Genomic DNA, 8,687 nt, shown 5'->3' with positions numbered 1-8,687 from the left:
ATATCAAGATGTCTTAGAGCCTATGTCCAATTATCCCTGAGCTCCGCCTTACAAAGGTATGTCGGAGAGCTCCGCCTTAACGTCTAAGGGCTCATCTAGCAAGAAAGGAGCAAATCACACTTTCTAGAGAGAGACAATAGAAAAAGTCACCATCATTAATGATTGGAGAGCTATTTATAGTTGTACTTTCAGGTGTCAAAACTGTACATTAGTGGATAGATTAGGGGTAAATCCGTATTTTGTGATGATTAATAATGGGCTAGATCATGGAGGGGTACTATCATCACTTAAGTTCACTTGGCTTAGGACATGAACTAGGCCCAAACAAACAGCATATGCATTTAGATAATCTTGCCAAACAAAGTAAAGCTCGTTTTTCCATTTCAAATCAGTAAAACAATAAAATTTAACACATAAAATGTTTGATTATGTATATCTATACACTTAATCAGAAATATAAAATCAATAAAAGTCATCATAATTTTGATAATCAGTACAATCCTACAATTTTCACCATTGCAACAAGTCAATAACTTTTACCTTTCATTCATAGCAGTCTAGCAGAAGCAATATTTACATCTACCCTATTCTCCTCTTCCTCGGTGTTGAGAACTTGAAAGGAATAGGAAGGATAGCAACGATCACTGTATTTCTTCTTGCAAACTTACAGCCCAAATTCTCGAAATAAGGTCTGACTCAAAGCAGACATCTTCAGATCCTTGGCAATATCAGTATAACCAGTCTGAAGCTCATGACCAATAAGGTGAGAACCAGCACATAGCTGATGAACGAGCCTATTTTGTCATCCGCGAATCGCGATCCTGTTTTTATCTGAATCGACAAACATTTTGTTGAACATCGGTAACAGGATTCTTGAGAGATACTTTTGATTCTTGGAAGATTGCCGCTGCCACCAGCAGAATACCGATTCTTGAAGTTTATGAGTTGAGAAATATATGACAAGATGCCAGCAAACCTTTTCAATGCTTAATCCTGCAGCATCAAGAATAGAAAATAACATACATACTTCGTACATATCTATGGGAAAAATAACAGTATTCAGGTAAAATAATGTGTATTGGATTCAAGATCAATGATATTAGAAAGAGTATTAGGGCAATGAGATCTAGATTCTAGACAGAACAGTTAGGCAGCGAGAATTAGGCATGAGATGCACAAAAAAGCACAGAGCTACCAAAACACTAGCCACGATCAGACAGTATGACCGAGAAATACTATGCCAGAGTTTGCCATCTTATTACACAACAAACCCAAAGATGTATACACACTTTTTACTACATTTTCCACTACAGATTGACAGTATAACCCAAGTTCATTATCATTTGCTCTTATGTCTGAATCCAAAAAAACTCACTGAGAGCAACCAACCCCCCCCCCCCCCCCCTCACCCCCCCCCCCCCCCCCCCCAAACCCCACCCCTAAAGACACACACAAATATAAAGGCTGGCAGAATTAGCTCACCTACTTCCCTTTATTTTTCCTTATCTACCTTCTGCTATTGTTTTACTTAAGCAAACAAAAGCACATACCAATTTCAACTCCTTTCCAACACACAATTCTCTTGTAGCAAGATGTAGATGAAGCCTTGATTATCAATACCAGTTCCAAAAAGAACAAAACTTATAGAATGTGTACGATGACAATGTAATGTTTACATGGCATCTCAGGGCCTCAGGGGAAAAGATGTCAAACATATAAGACAGAGTAAAAACAATCAACTTCTCAGCCTAGCTACATCTATGTTCTTTTCCCCATACAAATAAAATATTAGGAAAAAGAAGTTCTAATAACTGTAATAAGGTTACCCACTTTCAATTTACAACCGCATCAAGTTCAAATAATTAAATTCTAGGTTAAAATAAAAGTCATCTTAAAAAGTAAACTCACCTTTTTAATTCCACTTTGTAACATCGATTGCACACGAAACCTGGAAAAACATCTAGTTTTATCTCCTACCTAGGTTGCAACAGCTCCAAAATGTCTGTCAAGTAATTTCATTCTCCTTTGAGAATAATTTTATCAAGCAGATAAGCCTTCTCTGGTGCTGTAGCAGAGAGATCATGTGGGGGAACATTGTAGCAAGTGTCCAAACTGGAACTTGCAATTGCTGTCTTGTCTAAAGGAGTTACCTCTTAGATATGGCTTATGGCTCATGGCTTATCTCTGGCATGGCATCAGAATCTGCCTTTTGACTTAAGCGCATTGCTTCCTTGTCCTGCAACAGAGACATCTAATTCCAAATCAAATCTGATCTAGATTATACATATGTTCTAAACTTTATTATATACAGTCCAATACATGTGACCACTAATTTTGGAAATTTCTCACTCTCTTATCAGTAATCTGAATAGCTACATATAACATATTACTAAATTACACTTGACAGTTGTTTATCTTTGAATAATCCATAAGTAAATGTAGCAATAAGCATTTCTTCACTTGACGAGTTAATTATTTGGCCCTCTGCCCAAACGGTACAAACATACCTCAAGATGCCCCATACAACAACAACAACAACAACAACAACAACAAAGCCTTTGTCCCAAAATGATTTGGGGTCAGCTAACATGAATCGTCATCAGAAATCGTACGATTTAAGGAAAAGATGTAACAAAATCATCATTTAAAAGAGTTTGCAAAAAGGTGAGTAAAGTGAGTAAATGAAAGAGCATTTAAGAAGAAGTAAGGGAGTTTTGAAGAAAACTAAGAATAAAATTGAAGAAAGTTTAAAAGAGTGGTTTAGTTGAAAACATAAAGGTTTGAGAAAACTTCAGCAAAGAAAACAATACAGTTCATAAAACATTGGTGGGCTAAAATAAAATTATACAAGGAAATAAATTTAGAAAGTATATATAATCACGACACATCGTTGACGTGAATTTTCCCCCTCCACACCACCCTATCTAACACCATATATACCTCAATTCCCAAAGCACTCATGTCACTCTCAATCACCCTCTTCCAAGTTTTCTTAAGTCTTCCCGTACCTCTCGTGATCTTAACACTTTGCAATTCTTCAAGCCTCCTTACCGGAGCGTCACTTGGTCTCTTTTTTACATGGTCAACCCATCTTAAACAATTCTCTCTCATCTTGTACTCAATCGATGTAACCCCTACTTTCTTCCTTATTATCTCATTCCTCAACCAATCTTTTCTTGTATGCACACATCCATCGCAACATACGCATCTCCGCCACACTCATCTTATGCACGTGGCAATACTTTACGGCCCAACATTCTACACCATAAACAAAGCATGCCTTATGGTAGAATTTTCCCTTTAATCTATGGGGTACGCCTGGATCACATAAAAAAACTCGCCGCACTCTTCCACTACAACCAACCCACTTTGATCCTATGAGCTACATCTCCATCCAATTCTCCATCCTTTTGAATAATGATCCCACATAACATAACATCCAATTCTCCATCCATTTCAATCAAGATGCCCACTTCATTAAACATGTATTGTGTTAAAACAGAATAGACCTCTTCAAAAGTTATATTATAACATAATGCAGAAAAACAAATGGCCACTGATCTAGATATCTCATTATCAGTTAAGAAGCCACAAGCCACAGATCAAAGAAAAATGGTTCTCTACATGGTATCACATATTCACATCACATGCCTTTGGTTCCTAAGATCCTAATGCCAAAGATGAGAATCAAACCTTCTTTATAGCACCCTTGGTACCACAACAGTCAGTAAGCTTGTTCCTTTTGAGTCTTCTATCTTCAGCATCATCAATCTTGGCTGGAGCTTCTGGTTCCTTTTCAGATACACGCGACTGTAGACACCCATTTGTGTCTCCCCAAAACCAAACCCAGTGATGAGTACCTTTCACGTCGAATCATAATCGAATTAAATGAAAGTGTGGAAAGGTCTAGTGTTGCGGAAAGTTTTTATTTCTTTTCTCTTCTCCCTGTTTTTGAAAACTTTATTTTAAGAAAACAGTCAATCTAGTTTGGTTGGTCCATTATATGGGTCCAATAGTAGTGTAGTTGGATGGGGTTTCCAAAGACCTTTCCAACGATATATTATAAGCCCAATTCCGATGAATATTGAGGAAGTTATGGCCAATTTATTAAACTGGGCCCGGTTTGAGCATTATGTACGGCCCAATGATCTAGGGGAGGGCCTAATATGATTTATCATTCCTAATGCAATTAGGAATGGTTTTAGTCTTCTAGAATCTTCTAGAAGGTTCTTTCATTCCTAATTCAATTAGCATTGATAAGTTGACTTTGTTGACTTTTCAGAGTTTTAATCAAAATCAAATAGCATTTTCGAAGAAATTATATTATTTTATCTTCCAGTACAGTAAACTTATAAGATTTTTTAAAATGCGTTGAAATTCAGTTTGGCGTCCAACCCCGGGCCTTGGCGCCTGGAACCAGGCTTGGCGCCAGGCGCTAGCCATTGGCGCCTGGCGCTAGCCACTGGTGCCTGGCGCCAGCTAGCCAGGGTTGGCGCCAATCCTGTTTTGCGAGTGTCAGACTCTGTTTTGTTAAATTATCTTTTTTGGCTGATTTTCTCTATAAATATCGTATCAAAAACTCCGTTTTCATTCATCTACAATCATTATTCATCTACGATCATCATCTACATCTATCATTCACCAAATCTCTTCATTCATCAATTCTCAACAATCATTAATTCTTTAGCATTCTTTAATTTCTTCAATTCTTTCTTACTTTTTCATACAAAATTCCGCATTCACAAGATCTAGAAACACCTAGCCATATTCGAAGTTGCCTTCGCCCTAGACGTGAAAGGTTTAATATGAGGGTTTGGTCCCAAATCTCTCTTTCAATTATTTAATTTAATATTTTGATTATTATTTTCCTTGAAGTTACTAACGTGTGTGTTTTGTTATTAAAAAGAGATACGAGGCATCAAAGTAAGTACTTTAATTGATTTATTGATATTATGATGTAGACACCATGTTTATATTGTTATTATGATTCCTAGTATCATGTCTAGGGTATTTTTAATATATTAAATATGATTGTTACGATGCTTCCTATGTTCTTCCTAATATTAATTCATGTTAGGGCTAAAGACTTTATTTTTATTGCTTAGTGACATGCTAGGGTTTGTTATTAATCTGGTTAGTATCATGCCTAGGATCTTACTTTTATTATGCTTTAACATGAATATTGTTATAATTATAATTATTATTGATTATTATTATTGTTGCTTGATATTTATTGCTTGATCACACCTTTATTGCATGTTTAAAGGGAATTTGTACTTGTAATCACGCTTAATAAGATAATTAATAATCTTGTTAGGGTTAATTGTGATTATAATTCAAGTGATCGCCAATAATAGATTTATTTGTGCATTAATATTCAACCAACATAGATTAAACAGGTTTAGGGTTAATCCTATTGATTGCATGTTAATCAGAAAGCGCACATGAACACGAGCAGAATAAAGTAGAGGCCTATTATTAGGGCAGGTTCAATCTCTTTTAGGTTGGATTTGTACCATCATCCCCGAACCCTTATTTGATTCATGACCTTATGGAGTTGACGATCTCTTGGATCGTTAAGGGGTGTAACCTTCACCTCGTGAACGGTTTACAAGTTCCTTAAAAACTTGTTGGCGACTCTTTTGCTCTATCTTCTTCCCTTTTGGACGCCACCGTACTTTAGTGTATGATCACAGTGGGGTTCAAGCTAGTGGGATTTTAAAGGCTTGAAACCATTCCCCACAGCGACGCTCTAGCTAATGGTTGTAACATGAATATCTGAACATTGTCAACAACAAGGTCCATGTTAGGAAAAGGAGTCTAGCTCAAATAGGTGTCTACTTAAAAAACTTGCCTGAAGTTCATAATCTCAGAAACACACGAGTGGAAGGTTTAAAATCGCAGTAAATTATCCCAACAAATTGTCACTCTAATGACAACAACCCAATGGAACATTATGCTATTCCTTTTTTTTCTGCATATCTATATAACAGGGAATGTCATGAATGAATTCTGGAACGCATGATAACTAGTCCAGTTGATGAAAAAATGACACTAATAATGAAATAAATAAGTATAAAAATAAGAATCTTCCATTTCCTAAAGTTGTTCTGAAATGACCACACAATGACACAAGCACAAATCAGTTTCAATTTCATAGATATCAATCCAACAAAAACAAATTTCAACCAGTTGTAATCCCCTTTCTCAACTAACTAAACCAACAAAAAATCAACATTCCTTGGTTGAGAGCAATTAACATAAGCAATTACCAAATGTCACAAATAAACTCATGTAAAATGAACCACAATTAATATAATAAAACCATGAATGCCAACTAGCTTAATCAGCAATAAATTACATATTTACATGGGATCAATTTACAAGAAACAAACATGAAAAAAGTGAAGGGAAACATACCCAATTAGCAGTAATGGGAAACAATCTAAAAGACTGAGAAGTTTTCTCAAGAACCCCAAGAACATAACTATTCATCCTACTAACAGCAGCAAACCCAAATAATCAACTTTAGACCCATTTGGATTAGCAACAAATTCAACTCTTCCAACCCTTTTCTGGTCCCTGTAAACCCTAGATTGCTTGATTCTGATTTTTTACAGTTTAATGGGTCAAACCCAGATGGGAAGTACCCAAAATTTGGTGCATTTTTCTCAGGTGTTTCTTAAACATCTGGATTAAGGCAGAAAGGTCCAACTTCATTGTTCTTCCTAATATTAAAGTGTTATAAACAAAATTCAGCAAAACATAAGCAACCAATTTTAACTCAATCATCAAAATTAGGCTTTATAAATCGCATAAAAATTGTTCACAAAGTATGCAGTAGAAAAATTCTAGCAACAATATCGCTCGTTATCAATCTTGAGTAATTATAACGAAATAGTTCAATAGTACAACTTAGAAGAAAACTAAACCGACTATACCTCAGAATCTGTTTCTATGGAGAGAGAAAGCTCAATAGCCGCTTCAATAGAGAATTCATAGTACGCTTCAATGGAGGGTTCAATGGAGGAGACAGAGGGGGGAATATTATTGAGGAGCCCAATCATCGAGCCCACTAGAGAGAGAAACAAACTGGAGAGCGAAAACGGGTGATTTGGTTAGTTTGAAACTTTGAATGTGTGAGGGTCAGGTGGGTCAAATTGGAGAGTCACACTAGTCACAGTCCCCAACTCCCTATATGGCCGGCTATATGTATGCAGTTTTTTTTGTACTCCCTTCGTTTTTAAATACTTGTTTTATTTCTTTGTGCGGTGTTTTAGGATAAATTGAAAAAAGTAATAAAATAGGAAGGTAGTGGGGTAGGTGAAAAAATAAAAAAATTGTAAAAAACTGTAACACCCTAAAAATTCCTTTCTTTCAAATACTCATTCTACTCTTTTAAAAATACGATTTAGGAATAACTAAGACATTACCGCCACCGTGAAAACGGCTAAGGCAATTATCAAAGATACACAGCGGAAGACTAAAAATTTAAACCGATTAAACAAGTCAACCCAAAGGCAACCAAACAAAAAAATAAAGTTTAAAACCAACGAACAAGTCAAATAATTTCAAATAACAACTTGGAACCATCAAGGCCCTTATTCAAAAATCGTTCCCAAATCAACCCTTATGTTAGTCCACACATAATATATCATAAATAAATAAATAAAGCATAAAACACATTGTAATCTAATGGAAACTAATAGGATTCACTCTTCACTCATGCCCGATCATGCTTCAATACCTGAAAACTTTGTCTCTACTTGCTTCCACTACTCTCCATTAAAAATGGGTCATCATAGGGCCAAGGTAAATACATGGCCAAAAACACAAACACACACAATCAGCAAAGCTGAGTACATAAGCGTAAAATAGCCACACTAACATGCTTTCACCTATCATCATACACTTACCTCATTGCACCTGTTCACAAATATCAATCAACACAATACAATGACTAGACCCTAATTAATTCATTTTGCATTGATTACGCATCGAACGGGTTTCCACCTATTAACCTCCCCCAAATAAATTTGAGGTTAACTGGCACGGGAGCTAACCGTGCCAGTGACCAACCACACAAAGGTGGCGGAATTCCGCGTCCTGTACTCCATTGGAAGTTATGGTTAAATATAAAACTCCATAACCCCCCCCCCATTGTTCATACTCAAGGTATATACGTTCCAAGAGTTTTGGTGCGTAATCTCTTTCACTTTACGTTATTTACATTTTATTAGACTTGGTGATGACTCTCAAAGCATAATAAATCAATCAACAATAATTATTCAATCAAACCAACATACCAATTTAATTCTTGAATAATTAGTGACCACATATTATTTAATGTTGAACCCTTTTTAATTCTACCTCAGTGTCAAAGACACCTTAAACGCATAATGCGCCAAAAATCCTATCCCTCGGTGTTAAAAACACCTTAAGTGCACAAAGGGACCAACATACCATTTATTCCTCGTGTACCTAGACACTTATATAGCTCCTTCCTCATGCTTAAAGCATCAATAAAAATTATTTGAACCATAATAAAATTCCTTTTTAATAATCCAAACATAATTAAACATGTAGTTAACTTAATCATGCCTTCTAACATGCCATAAATAAAAATGTGGTTCAACACAACATACCAAAAATACAATTTTCCAATCCATAAACCATCACAAATAATT

The 8,687-nt window shown here is 35.8% G+C and overlaps 1 long non-coding RNA gene across 2 annotated transcripts; it reads right to left on the bottom strand.

Annotated features, from left to right (window-relative positions):
* Nucleotides 1-357: 357 nt before the first annotated feature.
* LOC145626674 (uncharacterized) lies at nt 358-7,142 on the bottom strand. Of its 2 annotated transcripts, none has more exons than XR_014111053.1 (3): nt 6,942-7,142; nt 1,909-2,236; nt 358-993 (listed from the first exon to the last, which is right to left on the bottom strand). It is a non-coding gene; the product is annotated as an uncharacterized LOC145626674 (long non-coding RNA). The 2 variants fall into 2 exon arrangements; XR_014111054.1 differs by lacking the exon at nt 6,942-7,142 and adding an exon at nt 3,694-4,139.
* Nucleotides 7,143-8,687: the final 1,545 nt, after the last annotated feature.

Source organism: Chenopodium album, chromosome 4 (assembly GCF_948465745.1).
Source record: "Chenopodium album chromosome 4, dcCheAlbu1.1, whole genome shotgun sequence".
In the NCBI taxonomy this organism is placed as follows: domain Eukaryota; kingdom Viridiplantae; phylum Streptophyta; class Magnoliopsida; order Caryophyllales; family Amaranthaceae; genus Chenopodium; species Chenopodium album.
This window is presented reverse-complemented; position numbering and strand designations above follow the sequence as displayed.